The sequence below is a fragment of the Sus scrofa genome, chromosome 1 (assembly GCF_000003025.6).
Source record: "Sus scrofa isolate TJ Tabasco breed Duroc chromosome 1, Sscrofa11.1, whole genome shotgun sequence".
In the NCBI taxonomy this organism is placed as follows: Eukaryota; Metazoa; Chordata; class Mammalia; order Artiodactyla; family Suidae; genus Sus; species Sus scrofa.
In genome coordinates, this window is record NC_010443.5 from 174,487,127 (window position 1) to 174,515,036 (window position 27,910).

General features: G+C 35.0%; 1 long non-coding RNA gene across 1 annotated transcript in view; it reads right to left on the reverse strand.

The window, feature by feature from the left end:
• Window positions 1–27,910, reverse strand: part of LOC106509095 — a 146,313-nt gene that overhangs the window by 53,024 nt on the left and 65,379 nt on the right. The window contains exon 2 of the long non-coding RNA XR_002339151.1: window positions 10,492–10,531. This is a non-coding gene — a long non-coding RNA (uncharacterized LOC106509095). The remainder of the gene's footprint in view (window positions 1–10,491; window positions 10,532–27,910) is intronic.

Sequence of the window (27,910 nt, forward strand, 5' to 3'; positions counted from 1 at the left end):
TGTCCTCAGCTCTAGAAGTTATGTAACAGATATGCTACCCCAAATATATTACTTGCACTTAACCCAAGACAAATTAGCCATTTGTGAACAGTGTGCATTTGGCAAAAAGTTAAATATTCTATCAGTTAGAAAAGTGTACTATGTTAAGTTGTATATAAATAGCCAAATTTTCCAAAAAAATTTTGTGAAACATACTAAAAATGTTTACAACAAAAGCTGCAATGTTAATAGAACAATAATCAAATGAAGCCCTTTGTGTTGCTCATTTATCTTACAAATACACAAGATGAAAAAAAAATAACTTCCTCTTAAAAATATAAAACATACTTTGAAAACACTTCCCCCTTAATAAATAATAATTCATTAGGAATACAACATTTCCAAAGTTGTTTCACTTTGTTTTAACATTAAAAACTCCATTTAAAAAAAAATCTTGTGCATTGAAAAATACTTCCCCAATGAGAGAATAAAGTAGACTTTCAGATGGAATTTCTATGCCTGAGTCCATATTACAAAATGATAAGAAGCAGTTCCTTTTCCTACCCGTAAATGGAGAAGGATCATGGCAAGGAGTATGGAAGGAAACACCAAAAGTAGACACCACACAGCAAGCAACTCAACAGTAAGTTTTACTCATATATTAATAAAGAAAAACAGCAAAACACTAGCCAGCAGAGAAACTCTCTCTCTCTCTGTCTTTCTCTTTGTCTCTGTCTCTTGGTCTCTCCTTGGTCCCTCTCTCTCTCTCTCTCTCTCTCTCACAACACACACACACACACACACACACACACACACACACACACACACACACACTGTACAGCATGGTGTTACACATACATGTACACATTCTATTTTCTCTCACCATCATGCTCCATCACAAGTGACTAGACATAGTTCCCAGTGCTACACAGCAGGATCACATTGCTAATCCATTCCAAAGGCAATATTTTGCATTTATTGACCCCAAGCTCCCAATACACCCCACTCCCTCCCCCTCCCCCTTGGCAACCACAGGTCTATTCTCCAAGTCCATGATTTTCTTTTCTGTGGAAAGGTTCATTTGTGCCATATATTACATTCCAGATATAAGTGATGTTATATGGTATTTGTCTTTCTCTTTCTAACTTACTTCACTCAGTATGAGTCTCTAGTTCCATCCATGTTGCTGCAAATGGCATTATTTTATTCTGTTTTATGGCTGAATAGTATTCCTTTGTGTATATATACCACCTCTTCCCAATCCAGTCATCTGTTGTACCAGCTTACATTCCCACCAACAGTGCAGGAAGGTTCCCTTTTTTCCACAACCTTTCCAGCATTTGTTACTTGTGGACTTTTCAATGATGGCCATTCTGACTGGTGTAAAGTGGTATCTCACTGTAGTTTTGATTTGCATTTCTCTAATAATCAGGGATGCTGAGCATTTTTTCATGTGCTTGTTCGCCATCTGTGTATCTTCAATTGAAAAATGTCTATTCAGGTCTTTTGCCCATTTTTCAGTTGGGTTGTTGCCTGATGCCCCCTGTTGGTTTTTGTTCCTCAGGATTGCTTTGGCAATTCTGGGTCTTTTGTGGTTCCGTATAAATTTTTGAATTGTTTGTTCTAGTTCTGTGAAAAATGTCATGGGTAAATTGAGATAGATTATAATGAATCTGTAGATTGCTTTGGGTAGTATGGCCATTTTTACAATATTAATTTTCCAACCCAGGAGCATGGAATAGCTTTCCATTTCTTTATATCTTCTTTAATTTCCTTGATTAATGTTTTATTGTTCTTGGCAAACAAGTCCTTTACCTCCTTGGTCAGGTTTATTCCCAGGTATTTGATTTTTTGGGGTGTAATTTTAAAAGGTATTATATTTTTGTATTCCTTTTCTAATATTTTACTATTAGTATACAGAAATGTGACTGATTTCTGAATGTTAATCTTATATCCTGCTACTTTGCTGAATTTGTTGATCAGTTCAAGTAGTTTTTGGGTTGAGTCCTCAGGGTTTTCTATATATAGTATCATGTCATCTGCATACAGTGACAATTTTACCTCTTCTCTTCCTATTTGGATGCCTTTTATTTCTTTTGTTTGTCTGATTGCTGTGGCTAGGACTTCCAATACTATGTTGCATAACAGTGTTGAGAGTGGGCATCCTTGTTTTGTTCCAGATTTTAGTGGGAAGGCTTTCAGCTTTTCTCCATTGAGTATTATATTTTCTGTGGGTTTCTTGTAAATGTTCTCTATACCCACTTTGGTAAGAGTTTTGATCATGAATGGATATTGGACTTTGTCAAATGATTTCTCTGCATCTATTGAGATGATCATGTGGTATTTGACTTTTCTTTTGTTAAGTTATTTAAAACATAAGCTGATAATTTTACATCATTCCAGAAAAAAAAGGAAAAGTATTAGAGTTTTTTTTTTTTTTTGGTAACTTTTTTGAGTTACATACACATAGACTATGAGTGGTGATGACATGATGTAATTTTTTGTTAATGAAGTACATGATTTTTCCCATTGACATATATGTTTACAATAGGAAAACATCATTATCTAAGTTTCTCCTATCTTCTATTTAAATGGCTCATTTCCCACAGAGATTTAAAAATATATAATAGGGGAGTTCCTTGGTGATTCAGTGCATTAAGGATCTGACATTGTCACAGCAGTGGCTCAGGTTGCTATGGTGTGAGTCCATCCCTGGCCTGGGAACTTATGCATGTGGCTGATGTGTACAAAAATAAAATAAAATAAAAATATACACAAGGGGTAAAATATTTTTTCTGGTAAAATTGAATATTTTTTATTAATGCTTCCTTTATGGTGAGATTATTCATTCCTCTTTTAATAATTTATTCAGTATCATGTAGTCATCAATTTTCCAACTTAAATATCATCTTCTAAATTGATTCCTTAGCACTCACAGTTGTTTAATAAATAACATTACTGTTATCACTTTCAACTAAAGTCTATGTTACATTATTAATTACTATATACAGCAGTGGAGTAGCATGTACACCTATCCAGATTATAGCCTCAAAAATTTAGTGCTCTTGCAGCTAAATATAAGCAAGGCTTATACTCAACTAAACAAAAATAAATGTGTAACTTGTTTTAGCATTTTAAGACAAAGGACTACCCCAGAAGAAAATACTGATAAATGCACTAAGTCCTTATTTATAATTTTATAATGAACTTTTATCATGTAATTGTCTTCTGAAGTATTTATATCTGTTAGTGAATTTCAATGAACTGGAATTTCTATAAATAGACTAGGACAGATGTAATGAAATATGTAATAATCATTTGCTTAATGCCTGCTAAACAGTAAGAGAAATACTTGCCTTTATTACTCCTAATCACTCAATGAGCAGTGTTGAATGGCTTAATAGATAATTGGTTGATTTAACCATTATATATTACGATGTCTGGCTTAAGTAAAAATTTTTACCTACTGATAAAATAGCATTCTATATCAAAAGCTTATTCTTTAGAATAGGATATACAACTTTAAGTCACATAGTTTTTCTATTTCTGCTTCAAATGATTCAGAATATGCTTATATAATTTTAAGATGATCAAAAAAAAATGTAAAGAGATCATTTGTTGGGGAGGCTTGAAAATCCCAAGAATAAACTCTAAAAATCAGCCAACTCTAGCATGAAAAATACAAGAGATAGTTTAAGCAATATTCCTTATAGTACAAGCCAATTGGGAAGATAAATGAAAGAAATCACTACCCCTAAATCACAGAGTAGTATCCAACTATTCACCCATTTGTAATATCAACCCTGTTCTACAAACCACAAATACATGCTAGTGTACATGAGTGGTAAATATCTACGCATAATAAATACATGTATATATTTAAAGGAAATGGCTTTGGGTAGTCAATCTATTCCTATTTCCTTCAACTCTTTACATAGATGTGAAAAAGTCACTCCTTTCTTTATCCTATGAAGACCATTCTCATACTAACTCAGTAGACACACCCCCTAATAATGGTATCATCGGCACAGTCTAGCAAAGGGTACATTAGGAAAAATACCGAGTGGAAATGGAACAGGAAAGAACATCTATTGAGCTCCTACTATATACAATATATTGTAATAGTTACTTTTATTTAAGTAACTCTGAAAGAAAAGCACTAATTTTCATTGTAGCTCACTATGTAAGTAAGCTACTGGCAGCTTTATTTATTTAAGTTCTTTCTTTATACTTTGCTCTTGTCCAAAAATAGTTTCATAGATAGCAGAACAAAGCAGGTAACCACAGTGGTGATAAACACAAGCCCCTGAGAGGCAATATCAGGATCCACACAATTGGTCACCAATGAAGCAAGAATCAGGATGTGACCATGGAGTATTGATGACAATCCCAAGGTGATTCCTGAGAGCTAATTTAGCTAATGTATAACAAAGAAAGGTGAAAATGCTAGTCAAGTTAGAGCTGATTCTAAAGATAGATGAAAAAGGCAAAATATTAAACTATATGTCATAACAAAAAAAGTTTTATAATGACATATCACATTCCAAATAAAGACATTCCATATTTTCTTTTTTAACAATGACTTTAGCTGTGTTAAGTTAGGGTGAACGTTAAGTAATTGCAATAGGGAAGGACAAATCTGACTCCATCTTAGATCTGTTTCTTTTATTTTAACCAATGTTGCCTATAGCCTAAAATATACTAAGGATAACCCATTCCCAAAGCTCTGAACTTTAAGGTATAATACTTTTCCATTCATATAAAGACAAAAAGTTACAGGAAGGAGAATAATATTTGTCTTGTTGGATGTCCGGGAACATCATGACCTGATCCACCTGGACAGCTGCAAGCATAAAGGATTCTAACACCAAGAAGTTGGTAATAACCAACCATGCCCTCCCTAACCTTGCCTTGGTTGAGACCCTTTGAGGAGTTCTGGCATTTTGTGGGGGAGCACAAGCCACTTGTTCTTGCATAGCCGTGCAATAAACCTTTCCTTGTTCCAAACTCTGACATTTTGTTGTTGTTGTTTTTTGCCTCACTGTATATCAGACACATGGACATCCATCCTTTGGTAACATACTAAAAAAAAAATTAAAATTTTGTCATGGTATCTTAATAAAATTGTACTAATAAAAATAAGTTTTGAGGCACTTTGTTATAATTTAATAGATTATACAAAAACTATATACAAAAGATACGGCAATACTAAAAGAATATTTTTAAATGAGGTGAAAAAATAAAGAAATAATACAATCAATTTTTAATGAACTCAAGAACTTCAGTTTTTCAGTTGAGAAGACCTTGCCTAGTACCAAGCATAACTGATGAAAAGGAAGCACACTAGATAAATCTTTTTTTTGTAATTTCAAAAACAAAGGAAAATCCTAAATTTGAATTTCAAAGGGAAAATATTTCAATTCAAAAATCAACCCATCCAAGCTATTATTTTCATGTGAAAGTAAATGAATGGAACCCTCAGATCCACAAATACTCATAGAAGTATAGAAAACACACTTCACATATTTCTGAAAAAAGAAACAAAGATGTTTCTAACTAAACCAAAAAACTAATCAAAATATTTTATGAATAGGAAAAATACATGATAAAATAGTGTTATAACATTGAGTAATAACCTTTATATTTAGAGATGTCTTTTAAAATTTGACATCACTACTAGGTATCTAGTCAAATAAGCCATATGCACAAAACAATAGATGGTCAATTCTTTAGCATATGAATGCTTTGGTTCCTAAGTATTAACTTCTGTTACTAAACAGACTAGATTGGGCTTTCTGAATATTTTCCATCAGAGAAGACATCTAACCTCTTGGTCCGTGAAAGAGGTATCACATTTTTCTCCTCTCCTTCCCAATAAGCTGGGGTGTCAAAAATCTAAGACTGAAATATCTCTAGTTTTATACTCAACTGAATGAAAATTCAATGGGAAATACAAATATCCATTAGCTCAATGAAAGGTGAAATATGTGTTTCCTCCTTTTAGAGTAAATTGAAAAGCATTACAAAGCACTGGAAGAAAAAAACACTCACCAAGAAGTGAAGCTACACAAGAAGGTTTATCTACCTACACAAAGTTAGGATTTTCCATTGGTGGTTTATTTTCAAAAGGATATTAGAGTTTTCAGATAAGGAAAAACAGACTACAAAAGTACCATCTAAAATACAAGGTATTATATTTTATAGCTAGGTTTAATTCAGAACTACTAAAAAAGATAATTTTACAATAATAAACTATGACTTGGTAAGTAGTTTACCTTCTAATATAATACTCATTTGGTTTCCAGGAGGAAAAAAATGAAGTTCAATGTATTTATACAATAATTAAAGCTAGTGTTTCACAAGATGTTTCTCATAGCAGGTCAATAAATATTCATGAGAAACATGTATTTCTTTGGGATTTTACATAACTATCAATAAGCTCAAAGAAGGGTATGGTCGTCAAGCCCTTTGTATTTGTAATTCCTTAGTGGAAATCTCTTCATAAAAAGAAGGATATATAGCATTTCCAAAATCCATTCTACAAAGAACACTTTTTTGGGAAAATATTAAAATTTCTCAAACAGTATTCCATGTAACCCATGCTTAGAAATGCTGCCATAAAGATATTAAGTATTATAATAACACAAGTGATCATTTTTACCATCTTGCCAACATAGCAATAACATACAGTCCTAAACAAAAAGTATTGAAACTTGGATCTGCTAGTTCAGTGATGTGACCAAGTGTCTGAGAAATGGCCCAGCTCAATTTTAATGGTTGAAATATTAACCAGAGAGAATACATACATAAGATGGTCTAATCTAACCATCTTGGTACTTAAATGAGGATTCATCTTCAATTTAATACTAAATTCACAGAGAATGTAGGCTCTTGAAAATACAGCATGTATGTTGCTAAGGGCAGTCCACCTCAAGGTATGCCTCAATGGCTTATTTTTTAATTGAAATATAGTTGATTTACAATGTTGTGTTAGGTTTTGGTATACAGCAAAGTGATTCAGTTATGTATATACATATATATACATATTCTTTTTCATATTTGTTTTTGGGTTATGATTTATAACAGGATATTGAATACAGTTCCCTGTGCATCCTCATTTATCTATTTTATACATAGTAGTTCGTACCCACTAATCCCAAACTCCTAATTTATCCCTCCTCCATCACCTTTCCCCTTTGGTAAACCACAAGTTTCTTTTCTGTCTGTCAGTATGTTTCTCAAATGTAAGTTCATTTGTGTCATATTTTAGATTCCACATATAAGCGATATCATAAGATATTTGTCTTTCTCTTTCTGACTTACTTTGCCTAGTGTAATAATCTCTGGGTCTATCCGTGTTGCTGCAAATGGCATTATCTCATTACTTTTATGGCTAAGTAGTTTTCCATTGTGTATATATGCCACATCTTCTTTATCCATTCATTTGTTGATGAACATTTAGGTTGTCTTCCATGTCTTGGCTATTGTAAACAGTGCTGCTATGAGCATAGGGGTGAATATATCTTTTTGAATTATAGTTTTGTCCAGATTTATACCCAAGAGTGGATTGCAGGATCATATGTCAGCTCTATTTTTTAGTTTTTTTAGGAACCTATATATTGTTTTCCATGGTGGCTATATCAATATATGTTCCCACCAATTGTGTAGAAGTTTTCTCCACACCCACTCCAGCATTTGTTATTTGTAGACTTTTTTTTTTTTTTTTTTGCCTTTTGTCTTTTTAGGGCTGCACCCACAGCATATGGAGGCTCCAAGGCAAGAGGTCCAGTCAGAGCTGTAGCTGCCAGCCTATGCCACAGCCACAGCAATGCCAAATTAGAGCCACATCTGCGACCTACACTCCAGTTCACAGCAACACCTTAACACACTGAGTGAGGCCATGGATCCTTACCCCACTGAGTGAGGCCAGGGATCAAACCTGCAACCTCATGGTTCCTAGTTGGATTCCTTTCTGCTGCACCAAGACAGGAACTCCATTACTTGTAGACTTTTTAATGATAGCAATTCTGACCAACATAAGGTGATACCCACCATAGTTTCTATTTGTATTTCTCTAAAATTAGCCATGTTGAACATCTTTTCCTGTGCCTACTGGCCATCTGTTGTCTTCTTTGGAGAAATGCCTGTTTAGTCTTTTGCCCATTTTTGGATTGCAGAGTTTTTTTTTTTTTTATTATTGAGTTATATGAGCTGTTTGCATATTTTGGAAATTAAGTCCTTGTCAGTTTCATTGTTAGCAAAAATTTTCTCCCAGTTTGTAGGATGTCTTTTTGTTTTGTTTATAGTGTCCTTTTGTTGTGCAAAAGCTTATTATGTCCCATTTCTTTATTTTTGCTTTTATTTCTATTGCCTTGGGAGACTAACCTAAGAAAATACTGGTACAGTTTATGTCAGAGAATGTCTTGCCTATGTTATCTTCTAGGAGTTTTATATTATCACATCTTTTATTTAAGTCTTTAAGCCATTCTGAATTTGTTTTTATATATGGTTTTGAGTGTGTTCTAGTTTCATCTATTTACCTGGGCTATCCAGCTTTCCCAGTTCCACTTGGAAAAGAGACTATTCTTTCTCTCTCAAGAGCATTTTGAATTCTGAAGTTGCTTGAGAAACAGCTAATGCAAAAGAGACAATTTGACCCTTGTCTCTGTCTCCTTGAAAGCAGGAAGTAAACCCTTCATGTGAAAGGTGCACTCTCTACATTTGGAGGTGGAAGGACACCCTTATTGCCAGAGATAGGGTGTTTGGACTGAGAATCCTATATAAAGAAATCTTGTTACTTCTTTAATTACTACCCCAAGCCCATATACTTTTTAGATTCTGTACTAACTAAGCACCTAAGTTTTCTTGTCCTGCCAATTCCTCACAAATTTCTTTGTCTAAAATTATAAAAGCTGCACTTTGCCTGTCACTACTACATGCACAAATTAAAATTTATTTTTTGCAATTCCTACTTTGGTGCAGTGGGTTAAGAATCTGACTTCAGCAGCTCCAGTCGTTGCAGAGGTATGGGTTTGATGCCCAGCTAGGTGTAGTGAGTTAAAGGATCTAGCACTGCTGTAGCTGCAGTGTAGGTCACAGCTGCAGCTCAGATGAAATCCCTGATCCAGGAACTTCCATATACCATTGTGTGGCCATAACATCTTAAAAATTCAATAAAATTCTTTTTCTCCTATCAATCTACCTGTCAATTTTACTAGTAGTATAGCCATAAGAACTCAAGGTGGATAGAGGGGGAAATTTCCCCTCCCCAATACTAACAACATAACAATTTCTAAAAAAATGTTATCATATAAGGACACTTTGGCTTCAAGGTCTCTGCATTTGCATTTCCTCCAGACAGCTGCCTGGCCCACTCTGACACTTTTTTTTTTTTTTTTTTTTTTTTAAATCTTAAAAGTCACTTTTTCAGAGACCTCCTTCCCTGACACACCTTTATACCTTGCAACAACCCTCCACACTCCCTCCCCACTCCCAGTCCTTCTTATACCTTTTACTCTGTTTTATTCTCTTATCACTATCTGACACATTCCTTGTTTCCTGTCACTTCTTCATGAGGACATAAATTTCAGAAGGTAAAGACAGTATTTTGTTCAGCTCTCTGATACTAGGGTCCAGAGTATTACCAGGCACAGAGAAGACATTGAATAAATATTTATCAAATGACATGTGAATAAATGACTATTTTAAACATCTGATGAATATGCAATTTAGGTACAGTTACTTTTTTCCTTAAGCCCCATATCAATTATGTGTTAAGAAGTGAAAGGAGGAGACTTTTTTAGAGTGTAACTTCATGGATTTTACTATTAATATTCAAAAGGATACACAATCAGAAAAACAGGCAAAGAACAAGAAAGACAATTCAGTGTAGAATAAATAAAAAATAACCCATAAATATGCAGACTATTGAATTAAAAAATAATCAAATAATAATGTATTCAAAATGCAAAAAAAGTGTTTAATCTTTATTTTAGAAAACAATTTTTTGTTAAAATGCAGTTTGGGGCTGTGCCTGTGGTGAAAGGGGCTCTTATATGCAACTAATGGCCATATAAACTTCAATAAAATATAATGAACAAAAAAAAAATTAGACAAAAATTTCTCTTAGCTTTTGACCCCAAGTGTATAGATTTTGGCTTGGTATTGCCACATTTTGAATTTTACTAGAAAAAAAGAGAGATGTACATAAAGACATATGATAAAAATTTAAAAATTGCTGTAAAATATAAAATTCCTAACAGATATATTGTAAAATATAATAGTAAATATATTAGTAAAATAAAATATAATAGTAAACTGTAAAATATAATAACAAAATAGTAAAACATACAAAACAAACTAAATGTTCACTATCCTGCTTGGGCTGCCATAGCAAACTACCACAGACCAGATGACTTAAACAACAGAAAGCTATTTTGTATAGTTCTGGAAGGTGGAAGTCCAAGGTCAAGGTACTACCAGGGTTGGTTGTGGTGAGACTTCTCTCCTTACCTTGCATGGTGCCTTCTTTTTGTGTCCTCACCTGGTCTTTCTGATGGAGAGAGAGAGAGGGAGATGATCTCTGATGTATCTTCTAGTCTTAAAAGAATGCTAGTCCTGCTGAAATTAAGACTCTACTCTTAGAACCTCACTTAACCTTAAATTCCTCCCTTAAAGACTCTATCTCAAAACAAAGTCACATTGGGGGTTAGGGCTTTACCGTATGAATTTTGGGGGGATACAATTCAGTCTATGAGAGAATGAATAAATAAATCACTATATAATCATAACATGAACTATTATGCAGCTCTAATCAAGGGCTTATTTTCTAAGAAGATTTACTAACCTAGTAAATTTTAGCAATTATGGTAAGTGAAAAAAAAATAGTTCAAAAAATAATCTCATTAGTTTAAAGTAGCTCATAATATTTTTAAAAACCTAATGTAACACATATTTGAAATAGCTCTATTAAATTATGTCTTAATTGGTTGGAAAGGATTCTGCTTTGTGGTATGTTGTCCTTAATGTGTGTGCAAATATCTGCCAAAGTACTGTTTAAGTTCTTTTGCCACATAAAACACATGAACAAAAATATTTTCAACATTTAATTTAAACAGTGGAAAAGATTTAAGTTGGTATGCTATCAAACAGTACAGCAGAAAGAAATTTACACAATGAAGACTTTCAACACCTTCCTGCCTTGGTCTGATACAAAACCAAGAGCTATGAGCTTATATCAATATATTCAAATAATTAGATCAGAGAATTGATACTATAATAAATCAAACTCTCCCTCATGGCTTTTTATCAAAGCATTTATTTCATGTGCAACATCTAGATCAGAAAAGGGAAATGTACCTTCATCCTCTTCGTTTAGAAAATATGTGAAATTAGTAAACATCTCCCAAAGATGAATAGACAGCAATTCAAATAATATGAGGAAGGCCATTCATCTATCCCTAAAAGTTTCCAATTCCTTTTGTGTATTTTATTATCTTTGCAGCTTTAGGGTCCCTGTCTTAGATAATGAGAATCTGATGAATTGTAAACTTGGAATCCTTCATTTGTTAAATCAGAGCCCTGTCAAAAGTACCAGATGAGGTATTTTTACCCTTAGAGTCAGCAGCCAGTGGCACAATACCAGAGCCAGGTAGCTCTGTGTTCCCAACCATTAGTGAGAAAGAGGTATAGAGAATACAAAAAAGTCTAGTATAAGATTGATATTCATAAAGCAATCAGCCTACAAAATGCAACAAAGAAGAAGAAAAAATTTTCCTCTAGTGTGTTGGGTGAAATAAAGAGATATTCACCTGGAAAGCCAAAGCTGAAATTTTTAAGTAGAAACACAACCCTATCTAAGTAATAACATGAAACATATGACACATATTTGCCTTAAAGTTAACAAAGTTAAATTTATAACAGATTCTTTTTAAAGCCCAATTACTTAAATGTTAAAGTCACAAAGTAGCATACAGTTAACATTTATAATACTTTTATTACTATTACTATCATTAGTCCAAGTCATGTAGTTAGTAGTAATGTTTAAATAAAACCAAACATGCTTTTATTTTTTTTATTTTTTATTTTTTTTATTTTTTATTTTTTTGTCTTTTGTTTTTTGTCTTTTTTAGGCCCACACTTGCAGCATATGGAAGTTCCCAGACTAGGGGTTGAATCACAGCCGCAGCTGTGGGCCTACACCACAACTACAGCAACACAGGATCCAAGCCGTGTCTGCAACTTACACCACAGTTCATAGCAATGCCATATCCTTAACCCACTGAGCAAGGCCAGGGATCGAACCCGTGTCTTCATGGGTACTGGTCGAGTTCATTAACCACTGAGCCATGATGGGAACTCCAATGTTTGTTTTTTTTATGTTTTGCACAAGTTGCCATAAATGTATTTTCACACACATAGGAAAAAGCAATTTATCTTTTCCTGCTTAACCGAGTGAGATTTTTCTGAATTTAAGGAAATAATGCTTTAATGATGTAAGATATTTTTGCCTCAGGAAGACTGGTGCTTCATATTTTTATTGTAGTGAATAATATAAAGAAAGATTATTTATTTATTTATTTATTTTCACAATATATTACATATAAATACATTATTGAGCACCTACATTAGCTTAGGCAGTGGGGATGAAGTCATGAATTAAACACACATGATCGCTACCCTTAGAGAGTTAATAGTCTTAAATTGACCAGATTGAGGATGAAAACTGACTACTTCACAATACCTCGAGAAATTCAAAGTATTCTCAAATAAGATCTCAATAGAATACTTGTGGAACACTATATAGCACATACGGAACAAAATTAGTGAATACTGTCAAAAAAATATTGCCTCATCAGCTATTAAAATAAAACAGTATAGGAGTTCCCATTGTGGCTCAGTAAAAATGAAACTGACTAGTATCCATGAGGATGCAGGTTCGATCCCTGGCCTTGCTCAGGGTGTTAAGAATCTGCTGTGGCTGTGAGCTGTGCTGTAGGTTGCAGATGTGTCTCGGATCTGGCATTGCTGTGGCTGTGGCATAGGCCAGTAGCTACAGCTCCAATTCAACCACTAGCCTGGGAACCTCCATATGCCATGGCTGCAGCCCTAAAAAGCTAAATAAATAAATAAATAAATAAATAAATAAAACAGTATGAACTGGCCTGGGAACTGATAAAGAAATAAGGGGAGCAGAGTATAGATTTCGTTAAAAATCATACATATAGAACTTTAGTCTAAATAAAAGTGGCATTAACAACAGTGGGGAGAGTATAGATCAGTTAATAAATTATATTGGACAATCTGCTGTCCATATCCTTTGGCCCATTCTACATATCCCTATACACACATGCCCATAAAGGACTAAACATTAATCATTAAAGCATTAAAATCCAAATATTTTAATTACATTGAGGTAGAAATGAACTTTCTAAGCAAAGATTTAGATGATCTGTATGAAAAGATGCACAGATTTTACACTTCAACAATTTTAAACTTATATACTTCAAAAGATACCCAAAGTTAAAAGACTACGGAAGTTTCCTTTAATCATGGCACTTTGGATCATCACCTGAAACCTCATCACAATGACAGAAAAAAGTACAGAGACAGAAAAAAAAAAAAAAACTACAAGAATACATAAAACCAAAACCACAAAAAAGAAAATAGTTGACAAGAAACAAATGTTAGAAGTTTAAACCCACGTGGAACAGTGATGAATCACTTAGCTGACTAGAGAACAGAGTCTCTTAAGCAATCAAATTGAAGAAATCTAAAAAGAAAGCTAATTTAAGTTTAGAATATGAGAGAGGAACAAGAATTGGGAATGGAAATGGTGGACATAACTTGTCCTTTTCCAAAACTCCAAAGTATTCAATGTTTTATTGAATTTCAAGTTGACCCTTGAAAAATGTGTGTTTGAACTGTGAGGCTCTACTTATATGCAAATATTTTTCACTAAATACTACAGCATAACATAGTCTATGGTTGAATCCATGGATGCAGAGGAACTGTTGGTGGGAGGGCAGACTGTAAAGAATAGGCAGATCAACCCCCTGTTGTTCAAGGCTCAACCATAATCAACACTGTTACCAGCAAGTTTGGGGATATATTAGTTGTGGAATTCCCCTTGTTTTTCTAGCTTGCTGAGAGATTTTTATCATGCAAATATGTTAAAATTATTAAATGTTTTCTTATTATTTATTATTATCATTAACATGGAAAATTCATCAAATTTCAAATATGAACCTGTCTTCCTAAAATAAACTCCATTTGGTCATGATATATTTCTTTATTATATCCACTGAAATTGCCAATATCTTGATTGATCCAGGAATTTTCACATTAAAGTAGTAGGATCTTGTCAGAAGAAAACATCAAAGGAAGGAATAAGAAATAATCACACCAAAATTCATCATTGTGAAATTTAAGAACATTGAGAACAAAGTAAATAACCAGACAACTCAAAAGCAAATGAAAAAAACAGCTTCTGAACTTTCACTAATCACATGGCAAGATAAAGGACAATGGGGCTATGACTTCAAAATACTGAAAGAAAATTATTGCCAACCTAAGATATTTTATCCTGTCAAACTTTTAATCAAATATGATAGTGAAGAAATGGAATGACGGTATTAAGGGAAAGCCCAAGGCAACAACTGTCTCTCCTCTGTTTCATTATTTTTGTTAGTTCGTATGTTGAAGAAACTGAGCCATTTGACAGGGAGATTTCCCAGTTTGTATTTTTCTAATTATATATTCATGGCTCAGTTCACATATTCTCTGCAAATTGGCATCTGGATTAAGGTGCTTGACCATACTCAGATTCAATCTCTTTAACAAGAAAAAAGTGTTTTTCTGGGTTCCGTAATCAGGAAGCATGTTATATCAGGTTGCTTCCTTTTTGATGAATGCTAACAGAAGTTGATGCTCAGGACTGGATCCATCAATTCAGTGGGACTATAAAAAGGGATATTTTAATTCTATCATTTTTCATGTATTATCTGCAATAATTTTATAATAAGACATTTCCTTGTGGTTACATAGTGTAATGGTCCTTACATAAAAAGCAAAATAAACACTCAGTTCTTACTTTTATTTAAATTGTTTTCAAGATAATGAATTGGTTCTCCCTAGTGTTCAAAAGGTAAAAACAAAATAGTGTTTTTAAGAAAAATCATTATAAGCTCATGGATGAAAATGCTTTGAGTTTTAATCCAACAAAATTTTTATCTTTTTAACTTCAAATTGCTAAGTCTTCACCTAATGGAAGACTCTTTAAATTACTTTCTAAGTCTTTTTGGTATTACCATAGTATTTTTGATAGCTTTCTTGATACCTAATATGTCAAAATGTTCCAGGCTCATCTGTTGCATTACTTACCCTAAAATCAACCATCTATCCAAGAAGCCCTGGTTCCTTTTAATGATAAATAATATTTCAAGTTGGCAATCTATGTATAAGGCATTCCTAATGGTTTGGTCATCATTTCCTTTTCAGTGGACAGAATGGAAAGAGAATAGACAAAGATAGATATTAATAGGTAAAATACCTCATGAGCTAATAATATTTCAAAAAAAAAAAGCAGTACTACAGGGTTCTTGCTTAAATTTATCTACTTCACTCTCCTTTCTTCCATATTCTCATGGAATTAGGATATCTCATAAATACTTTTTTGTTTTATCCCATATTAAAAATATAACTATGTCACAAATAATTATGTTAATAGTACAACCAATGATTATAAATAATTTGTAGTTACTTTTTTGCATATCATCCCCATTCTTTGCCCATTTTATGATTATATTATGTTTATATTGTTAAATCACATATCCATTATATATTAACTATTATAATACCCTTCTCTCTTTTTTAAAACGGAAGAAATGCTGTTCTCTTTTTTAAAACAGAACAAATGCTGATGAATATTTAGAACAAACGCTGTGTTCTAATATTTCATAATTCAAATTCAGTTCTCAAATCCATATTACAAGTGATTTTTATGCAATCCCAATATCCCCTGGAGTTCCTCAGATTGAAATTAAATCACAATAATGTTAAAACCCAAGGGTCCTGTCAAGGTTAAAAATTCAGATGCCAACAGACCCCTCAGGCAGGTAATATAAATAAATGAGGAATTGTGGAGAATGGGAAGGTCACATAAAATCTAAAGAATGTAGCTGCTATTCAGCTCCAGCCAGTTTTTCCACCAAAGACTGAAGATATATAGCTGCCAAAGCAACTCACATAATTCAGATTTTATGTATAATCTCTCAATTTTTAAAACATGATAGACATCTAGATGATTCTGACAGCTTTCAAACATACTTAAAAAAATCATCCACAGTTCCACTCTGAATATGTGTGTGTGTGCATGTATCAGTAGTCCCACTTTATTGCCAAGTGGTATTTCACTGTAATGGATATATCACAGTTTATTTATTCATTCACTTATTGAAGGACTTTGAATTATTTCCATTCAGAGAATATTATGTATAGAACTGCTAAAATATTTGTGTCCAGGCTCTTGGGTGAACTTCAGATTTCAATTCCCTAGGATAAATAACATAGGAGTAAGAGTACAGAGTCATATGATAACCATCTGTTTTACTTTATATGCAACTGACATAACTCTTTTCCAGAGTAGCTCTGTCTGATTCTTCATTCCCACCAACAATAATACCCTTCTCTTTATACCATCATTTAATTTTAGTTTTACTAAGAATCATACATGGTTATCCCCAGCCTCATATCAATGTATCTATCTATTCATTTTAATACTCTGAAATTAATTTTATAGAAGATTCCTTAGAAATATCTTGTGAAAATAATATTCCATGATTTCTTGAACACTGATAACAATGTATGTGTTTCCTTTTGATACGAAGGGTAGTTTTTCTTCTTATCAAAAAATATGGCTAGCAGTCCTTGGCTCATATATCCTTTCCCTAAATATCCTAAATATATTACTATATCTTCTTTGGCATAAAATTTTCTGTCAGAAAGACTGATGATGATTCCATATTATTTTTCTTCTAACTCATATGTACCTTTTCTGGGTAGATGCCCAAATGATTTATTTTCCTTTTCTTAAAAGCCCAGGAAATTTATGAGAATATATTTGTGTGTTAGTCATTTTAGGTCAATGCTACCAGATATAAGCTATGGTCTTTTAATTCCTTTAATATGTACAATCCTCTTTTAATTTCAATGAGGTTTTCTTGAATTACAGTTTTTGGTAACTGATATATTCTCCTTGCTTTGGTTTTCTTTTTTAGAGACTATTTTCTACATGTGGCATTAGCTGTCTGTTATTTTAATTTCACATGGCTACTGTAACAAATTACCACAAACTTAGTACCTTAAAACAGCAGAAATTTATTCTGTTATAATTGTAAAGACCAGAAGTCCAACATCTGTATGACTGGATAAAAATCAAGGTGGTAGCAGGGCCACCCACGATCCTTCTAGAGTCTCTGGGGGAGAACTTTTTCCTTGACTCTTTCAACTTTTAGTGGTTGCCAGCTTTCTTTGGCTTGTGTTCACATCACTCTAATCTCTACTTTCATCTTCACCACATCGCCTTCTCTTCTTTGTGTGGTTAAATCTTCCCCTGTCTCCCTCTTAGGCTACATGTGACTGAATTTAGGATTTGAACTCTTAATCCTGGATAATATCCCCATTTCAAGACCCTTAACTTAATCACATTTGCAAAGACTTTTTCCATATAAAGTAATATTTATAGGTTCCAGAGATTAGAACCTGATACCTTTTTTTGTGGGGGAGGAGGGGACGGAAGCAAGGGCACTATTCACCTACCAAACCTATCTTCAATATTTGTACATAAGTCCCTCTTACACACTCATTTTAAAATAATATGTTAAGTTTTGATCTACTTCTTGAACAAACCTTCCTGACAGAATTTAATTTCTATAGGAATATTCTTTTCCCCTTAAGCTCATTTTCCCTATGGCAAATGTATCTGAGATTTGACAATTTTCTGTATCTCATTTCTGTGTAAATTTTACTTCTCTACATTTTTAGGAGACCTGGCTCCGATATTTTCCAATGCCAGAAAACTCTCTCTTCTCATGCTTTTGTGTAGTGTTAAAAATATAGCACCTTGTGTTCTGAGATTCTCTGATGGTTTTGCCCTCTATAACTTCTAACAACATTTCCTATTTTACTTTTGACAATTTGCATTACAACGTCAGTATTTTCCCCACAGGGTAGAGCCCTATCTTGAAAGAGAGCCCTGGAGTATCATTTTCAAAATTTCCGGGGCTATGTTACTCCCATATAACAGATGTGAACATGCACCCATTAAAATCACAAATTTAGAGAGGGTATCACCCACACCCAATTGCAGCTGCTGTCCTAAAGTTTTCCAATTTCACATTCAAGTTAACTATGTTGGAGTTTTCCTGTTCAGGGCAGGGCTCTCAAACTCCCCAAACAACTGCACACCATGCAGATGCATGCTGGGGAAAGCCAGACTCAGACCAGACCCAGGGCATTTCTGTTTCCATTCTTCCCTTCTGCTACCCACAGCCTTGATGGAGTCCCTGTCACCAGGGCTTTGTTGTATTACAGCTCCTGATTTAATTTAGTATTGTTGCCCTGTGCTCCATCAATCTCAACCCAAGGGGTGGGTCTCAGCCACCATCAGCCTTGAAACCATGCCACAAACCAAGCAGGTGTCAAATTGCCCTCAACTTCACTATAGCCTTCAGCTCTCTGCTCTCTAATTTTACATAAATGTGAAAGCCCAATCTAGGAAAAGAAGTGAGACACACAAAAAAAAGACAAAACAACTCCATTCCACCACCAAAAAAATGTGCCTCCCTCTACTTTTCTTTGCACAGATATTGATAACAGGAGTGTCTGGTAGCTGCTAATACCTTTTTCCAACTCACGTGCATTTTGGGAATTGAGGAGATATATAGTTTGGTTGAAAACATTAGCCATGGGTTTTTGCTTTAGCTATCTGGTTGCACTGTGTTTATGTAAGGATTTTGGGAAAATCCAAAACATATGCTGCCACTGCTACTACATTTTCCCCAAATCTTCTTCAGCATAATATTTTTAATTTTTTTTGTTGTTTTTTTTAAAAAACATGAACCTGCACTTGTAACCCCATTGTGCAGTATCCCATTTAGTAAAAAATGAAAGAAAAATGTACCATGATATCTAGGAAAATCTGGGGGCACCAGAAGTGGTGAGTTGCATCCCCAGAAAACAGAGGTACATCCAGCTGGGGAGTTGCTTCACCTTACTGATCAAGACCATCTTTTAGTTTGTGGGGAAGGAACCATGTTGGAGTTTGGAGTATAGGAGTCCTAGGGTTAAAAGGCATGAGAAAGACCAATGATATTATAATTAAAAGTTTATACCATCAGATTTACCTGATTTAATTTTTTGAGCCTTTCAATAAATGGCACAGTAGTAAAAACATTGTGAACACTCTTAATAGTCTGCATTATGTGCTTTGAAATTACAATTAATATTTTAATTAGTAACCTCAACTAGATATAACTATTCCTATGCATTTAGGAAGTATAAAATTTTGGGAAACTTGAGTCATTTAAAGATATTTAAATGAATGTTGATGTTTTTATTGAAGATAATTACACTGAGGAAAGAACAAAGACATTCTATTTAAGATATTAACATGGATATGAACCCTAGAAAGTTTAAAGAAAAAAAATGTGATAGAGAGCAGGAGAACTGGCATAGCTTTATGGAAAACCAATAAAGATAATCTGTGGTCTCTTAACATGCTTCTGATTATATTTACTGATAATGTTGGGGGAAAAGAATTGCCAATAACTGCATATTAGGTGCAGGGAATATTTTTATTTCCTCCAATAAAGACTACAAATCAGGAACTACAGTTGTAATTGGTATCCCTAACTGTAATAATCCACAATACTTCTCTAAGACCTACCTAGTTTTCCACTAATAAATACATGAAACTTCTTTATCTTTCAAGTCTTTGTTGGTGCATCTAAGCTTATAATTCCCCCAAGGATGCAGTACTAATTCACTTTCTAGGCATTTGAGGAATGGGAGAAAAACAGAAGGCAAATCCTAGGGCTTATTTGAAATTTCCAAACCTAATGGCCTTTACCCCATGAATCATAAAACTAATTTTGGAGTTCTTCTAATTACTTAGTATATCAAATCTTATTCTACATTCTGAGGATGGTTCTGTGGTAGTATTAAGCCCAGCATGGGAAGCATTTGGTCTAAAACTTCACTTATCATCAGATGTACAAATCTCCATTCTGAGCGATGAACCACGTGGAATTTCTCTCCAATAAAAGTAGTGTTAGTTCAGATCTAATTCAATCTAATCTAATAACTCCTGAAATGTATGTTTTTCTTTTCCTTTTTTCCCACATGGTTAAAGGCCACAGGCCCATGTGGGATAAGCCTGGGGGAATATCCTTGTATGTATAACTTAGGACCATATTACATAGTCCTTTATCGTGGACCTGGAACCACTCTCAATCAGAGGCTCCTACAATTCTAACTGGATTAGTAAGACATCAATAAGCAACTGTGAATCTCCATTAAATCATCTCAAGTGATGTTAATGGACACAGACTAAGACATTTCCTATCTTAGCGAAGCAGCTCCTTAGTAGGCTGTGTGTGTTTGTGCATGTGTGTGTATATGAGAGAGAAATGAGAGATGATAAATGGATAATTAGATAAAGAGAGGGATATGTGATTAATTTTACCAGCCCAAATTTTTCTTTTTCTTTCTTTCTTTCTTTCTTTCTTTCTTTCTTTCTTTCTTTCCTTTCTTTCTTTCTTTCTTTCTTTCTCTTTCTTTCTTCTCTCTCTCTCTCTCCCTCCCTCCCTCCCTCTCTCTCTCTCTTTTTCTCTCTCTTTCTTTCTTTTTCAGGGCTGCACCTGCAACATGTGGAAGTTCTCAGGCTAGGAGACAAATTGGAGCTGCTGCCAGACTATGCCACAGCCACAGCAATAGCAACGTGGGATCTGAACCGTGTCTGTGACCTACACCACAGCTCATGACAATTCCAGTTAACGAACTGAGCAGACTAGGGATCAAATCCACATCCTCATGGATACTAGTCAGGTTCATTACAGGTAAGCCACAAGGGGAACTTCTGTAGGTTTCCCTTTTAATATGATGTTTTCCAGAGATGAATTACATGAAATCCTTCTTAGGTAAGAGGAAAAAGGAAACATAATAGATTTTAATATATATTTAATGTACTGGCTAAGAGTTATAAGAATATTTATCAGGACAGTAGAATATAATCATTAACAGCAAGGCTTATAGAGCCAGACTCGGGTTAGATGCCTTGCTTTATAATTTCCTAAGAGGCAGAACCCAGGAGAAGTTAATTAATTTCTTTTTGCCTCAGTTTCCTAGTATGTAAAATGATAATAATCATAATACCCACTGATAAGATTGTTGTTAGAATTAAATAACTTATCTCAAAAATACTCCAGTGGAAATAAAACATTCGAAGATTACAAAGTAGGAAAGGACTTAGTGTGTACAAAAGAATTAGAAGGCTGTGATTGCAAGGTAGGGCAACATGAGGAGAGTTTAAAAATTTGAATGAGTTATCCAAAGCACTTAGGGCCTTAAGATGGATCAGGGACAAAAACCCTCTACCCAAATTCATCTATAAGGGAGGACTCACTGCCCAGTCATAAGGAATGTGATTAATCACACCTTCCTATTGTCAGCACCCCCTGATCCACTTTACCGTTTAAGCTATTAGTATGCTTTCCTTGGGGTGGTCTCATCCTGTGACTGAGCAAAATTCTAGCACAAGGCCTACGCATAGCCATGTCCACCCACTACAGAACTCCTTTAGATAGCAACTAGCTCCACAGCAAGCTAGTTTTGGGGGTACAGAGACATTTTTAGATCTACATTGCCCTTTCATTGCTATTGCTGCCAAATTCTGCTCTTTCAAAGATGTTTCTTAACTCTATGCAAGGACCCAACTGATAAAAGGAAAAGCACTTGGTTTATATTTTAATCTAAATACAATGGGGAGCCATTGATGATGAAATGATCTCTTATGTAGAGAATGGGTTTTAAGAGGGAAAGAGTGAAAGCAGGAAAACCACTTAGGGGGCTATTAAAGTAGCCCCCCAAATAATAGTATAGGCTTAGATTGTAGACAAAGAGATAGAAATATATATATTAAATAAACATTTTGAAGTTAAAATGAACAGGAATTGCTATTGGTTTGAATGTGAAGATCAAGGAAAGGGTGGTAACAAGGCCGACTTATAGATTTTTGTCTGAAACATTAGGTGAATAATGAGACAAAAAGAAAAGGTAGAAACAGCTTTGAAAGGCAGAGGAAATCAGGAGTTCTATTTAGACATGTAAATTTGGAATGCCACTTAGACATTGAAGTGGAGGTCTCAGGTAGGCACTTAGATAAATACATATCTAGAAATATCAATATAAAAGAGGACTTTTTAAAAGTTTGTTTGCTGTTTTTTTTCTTCTTTTGGTATGAAACCAGCATTTGAGCATTTTTTACTAGCATTTGATGTTATATATGAAAATGATTGCTTCAATTACATTCATCTCTTCATTGACATGTTTTTTACAAGGCAAGGGTAATTTTGACAATTTCTTTTACAATAAGTTATAAGATGGATGAAATGTTACGGCAGATACCCAGCAGCCCTGCGCTGCAGCGTATGCAGTGTATCAGCTCTGGAGACAGCCCGGTGGCTGTAGCGTACCAGCTCCAGCAGCTTTGCGGCTGCAGTTGATCAGCTCTTTTACCCGGTGAGAAACCAAACTAGCACTCGGAGAGTTGGAGAACTCAGTTTTATTACGCCGGCGGGCTCAGGGGAGATCGCTCTCCAGAGTCTGAGCCCGGAAGAAGGGTTTCACAAGGCTTTTATGGGCTACGTCTTCCGGGTCCAAGCTTGACTAGTTGGACTGGAGTGACGTCAGGCAAGGTAGTAGATGCGGAAGCAGATGCATGGGGGAGGACTGGTTGGGGCAGTTGGCTAGACTTTGCTTAGTCATCATGGCTGAGGTCTCTCCTTTCTACATTTTGTTGGGACATTTTCTCCTACAAAATCAATATAAAATTGAGTGCTCTCCCCTCAGGAAACACATGGTTTATAGCTTTTTCATCAGTGGTAATTAATGCTAATTTCTAGTTTTAAATTACTAAAAGGACCTTTCATTTAATTCCAGATAATTCAACTTGATAAGATATAAGCATATGCTATATTATTGCACAGTCACATTCACACATGAAATGCATAAAAGACTAGAGAAAAAAATAACCTTTTAAAAATTTATTCTGAAAGACCTATTGCATTCTAACACAAAATCAATAATGTCAGATATTTTAAGAACTCTAAAAACTAATTTTTTTAGTTTAATTATGAGAAAGTGTTCATTGTTAATTATACCTGAAACCGTGTACCAGACCTTAAGTCCTTGTGTTTTGAAGGAAAAGGGTTTTCCTTTAGTCCTCCCAGGCCTCCCGTATGTCTCAAAAAGCCAACTCAAGAGTTCATTATTAGGAAATTTTGTTATAGCTAGAGTTCATTATTAGGAAATTTTGTTATAGCTAAAAAATAAAACTAGTTAAAACAATCTCCATTATGTTATGCCCTGCCTTGTCCCACTAACTTATTACTAATATTTACTTTCTAGTTATATTGTACTTCGTGTTTTCTTTTGTAATTGGAACACCCCCTAACGTGACTTCCCTCTAAGCAATCTTACAGAAAGAGAAGGTCAAAGAACCATAACCCCAGAGACAACCAGAAACCGGTACCAAACCAACTGATGCCAGACTTGATGACTGAAATGAACTATGGTGGCAGAATAATGTAGACATCTTAATCAATAACCCTGTCTTTCAAGCCAAACCTGTAAGACCCCTTGCTACCCCCTCTCAGGGCAGGACACAGTTTTGAGGCATCAGCTTGCTATGGCATCCTTTGCCTAGCAAAGCAGTAAAGCTGTTCTTTCTGTTTCACTCAAAACTCCGTCTCTAAGACTTAATTGGTGCTGGTGTCCAGAGGCCACATTTCAGCTGCATACCTAATGACTATTACCGAATTTAAGAACAAGACAAACTTAGTATTTAATTCATTTCAAAATATTTGAATGCCTGTCATATTCCAGGTCCTAGAAGTGGACATAAAACACACTTCTTGCCTGCTGTAATACGTCTCAGCCTAGTGGGGAGATGTACATTGATATATTTATGTAATTATTTTTCATTATAATTAAAATCTCTCCAGAGCGGAAAAACTCAGAATGTTAGATTTGGGGGGTGTGTGATGATTTCTCTTCCCCTTTTCTTTGCTTTAGCTTGGATTTTAAGTATGAATAACAGGTAAAAGTAATACTGAATAGGTTCACAGTAACTATTCGTAGCCTCATGGGATATATGTATGTGTGTCTGTTATTATCTTTGAAAAAAGAATCAAAAAAAGGAGAAATATATTTTACCTTAATTCTTCTCCCCCTAAAAAAAGATGGAATAATTGAAAGAATATTGGATAACAGAATGGGAGAGAAAGCTGAAGATCTTTTTCTCATCGAGTATTGGAACTGCATTAGTTTTCTAAAGCTAAAACAAAAGTATCACAAACTGAATGGCTTAAACAACAGAAACGTATTGTCACACAGCTCTTGGGACTAGAAGTTTTAGAAGTTTTCAGTAGGCCTAGTTCCTTCTGAGGGCTATGAGGAGGATCTCTTCCATGTCTTTCTTCTAGCTTCTGGCGGTTTGCTAGCAATCACTGCTGTTCTTTGGCTTCTGCTGCATTATCCCACTGCCTTCCTCTTCATATAACATCTCTTTGTAGGTCTGTCCAAATTTTCCCTTTTTATAAGACACTGGTGATATTGGAAGAGGTGTCTGCCTTACTCCTTATGACCTCATCTTAACTGATTGCATCTGCAATGACCCTTTTTCCAAATTAGGTTAGGTTCCTAACTATGTTCTCTGTTTTTCCTTCTGTTTGTTTACTGTCACACGCCCTGGTGTCTGCCAACATGAGATTTGCCATTATTATTAAAATTTGAGCCCAGTTTAATTGTGGCCAATTTTGTAACTGTACAGGACCTGACAGGGCCTTCTGGGCACAGACCCCCTTCCCCCACATCCTCTGCTTTAACTATTCTTTGAAGTACCTACCTAGTTAATGGTATCTGATGCACATTCCTTAAGTAGTTTTACAGATGCTAAAACCCCCACCCAAATGAAGAAATTAACTACTTGATAAGCACATAGCCCCCAGGCCTACTGGCATCTACAGATTGATAATGTGAACCCCTGTGACACAGTCCTGTTACCTTACCATCAACCAATCAGAGGACTGTGTACAAGCTGGTCATACACCCTGGGACTACCCTCCATCACCTTGCCTTTAAAAATGATTTGCTGGAACCCAGGGGCTTTTTCAGCATCAGATGCTCCTGACTCTTTATCTAGAGCCTTATAATAAACACTGCACTTTCCTTCACCACCACCTGGTATCAGTAGATTGGCTTTACTGTGTGAAGGACAGTGGATCCAAGTTTGGTTCAGTAACACCTTCACAAATTTCAGGAATAGAAAGTCACTGAAAGTATTTTTTAATAGATTTTCATTCATCAATCCATTGCTGAAGTCCCCTGGGGTGGATAGGTGGGATATAGGGCAAATTTAATCCAGAGTCTATTATTCAAAGTCTTTTTTATTCTTTCCTTATCAAAAGGAATCACAAAATCAAATTTAAACAAGTTCAGCAACTGGAATAGTGTTGCTACAGAAAGTGATGAACCTACAAAAAGATGAAGCACACCTGCTCCATCATAAACAGACAGCAGCAAATCTGTTGCCACAAAGGAATAGGAGCTCAGTGTTGCCAGATCTTTTAAAAGGAGGGTAGAAATAAAAGTTTTATGTAGATTTCTTGGCTTATATATCAACTGTTTTAAAAACATTGTGTGGGCCAAAACTATGAGGGCCAAAAAAGCATGTCAACAGGCCAGATCCAGGCTGCAGGCTCCCAGATTGCAACCTCTGTTCTGAATGATGCACAGGGATTCCTGGCCAATTCACATCTTTTAGCATTGGCCAGCTTTGAATTCAGGCTTTTAATATTCAACCCAGAAACCATCAGAATCACAGCTCTAGCTCTGGCCAATCTATTAAAATCATAATTTCAAAAAAGGTATACTCATATCAATAAAAAATAAGATACAATTTTGCTACACCTGCCTTAGTTATCATACCCTCTAAGCCAACTTTTCTCATTTTTTTCTTAATTCATCAAATTTGTCTCTGTAACTTACCAGTCCCTTCTCTGACTGAATTACAATATCCTGGCAAGTGTGGGGTTTGAATTTGAGGTACCCATAAGCAACATCACTGTCATGAAGGGAACTGTTAGCTTCCTCCAGTTAACAGAGGAGGATTTTTCTCTAGTGAACACCATGCCAATAGGGAGTTCCAGATTACTTCTACTTTCTGATGGAGATGAAAGAATCCTAATGAATTCTAGATTTTAGTTCTGAAAGTATAACTCAGCAGATCAAAATATAAACACCTTTATTTTTCCCATAATAGAATTTAACTCATTCATAAGCTTCTATTTCTCCTGATTCTTTTTTTTTCTTTTTTTTTTTTGCAGATGGTGAATAAATTTTGAAGCTATGAAGTGAATTCCCTTTTAGAATCAGCTTTTGAGTCAAGTACTCACTCAAATTCACAGTTCTTGCCCTGTGCCTTTCCCTCCTTTTTTCATGCTTGGGGAAGTCTAATGTGATAGGAGGGTTTAGTAATTATACAGCCCTCAGATCTTCAATGTCCTTTAATATTTGTATAGCTTGTCCTGCCTGACTTTTATTGCTTGGGGTCCCATGCATTCGCTGATATACATAGTTCCTGCCTTGCATAACTTGTACAATATTGTACGTGCCACCATCCAAACTCAAACTCCAGGTTCCTCTAGCCCAAAATCTGGGAAAAGCAGAAAACAGGTTCCTTACTAATTCTTTTTTTTAGGTCCACACCCACAGAATATGGAAGTTCCCAGGCCAGGGGTCCAATCAGAGCTGCAGCTGCCAGCCTATACCACAGCCACAGTAATGCCAGATCCAAGCTGTGTCTGTGACCTATACCACAGCTCAGAGCAATCCTGGATCCTTAACCCACTGAGTGGAGCCAGAGGTCCAACCCACATCCTCATGGATACCAGTCGAGTTTGTTATCATTGAGACACAAGGGGAACTCCTCCCTTACTAATTCTAAATGTCTGTCCTATCACCTCAGAATTCCTCTATATGAGATATTCTGGCATCCATATATTTAACCTTAAGGCCTCACATCACTTCAGTCATAATTGGAATAGAAAATTCCATTTGGGTTTAAGTCCTTTCATGCCTCCAGCATCTCACTACTAAGGCACACTGCCCCATTTTACACTTTCTCCCCCAGGACCTTCTCTAATGCTGTGATAGTCTGAATGTCATATACAGGTCAGAAGTATAGGAAAGTTAACACTCTAAGTAGCAAATCTTAACTAATTTTGTATGGGAGCTAATAAATAAAATACTTCTGCTCCCATCTTTGGAAAGATGGTGCTAGAAGATAGTCTCTGTATTTCTCAGGAGGTTCTAGCAAAATAAAATCTCCACTGCTCACAGCAGAAACTTCAATAATACACTTCCATTGGCTTTATCAGCTCCCCTATCACACTCACCCAAATTCCTTTCTATTCCCAAAGATCATATCTCCCAATAAACAAGTGACACATAAGTCCTTATCACAGCCTCTGAGCTTGGAAAACTCAACTGAAATGCTTTCATGGAGTTCCCACTGTGGCACAGCAGGCTAAGTATCTGGTGTTGTCTCTGTGGCAGCACAGGTCCAATCCCCAGCCTAGCACAGTAGACTAAG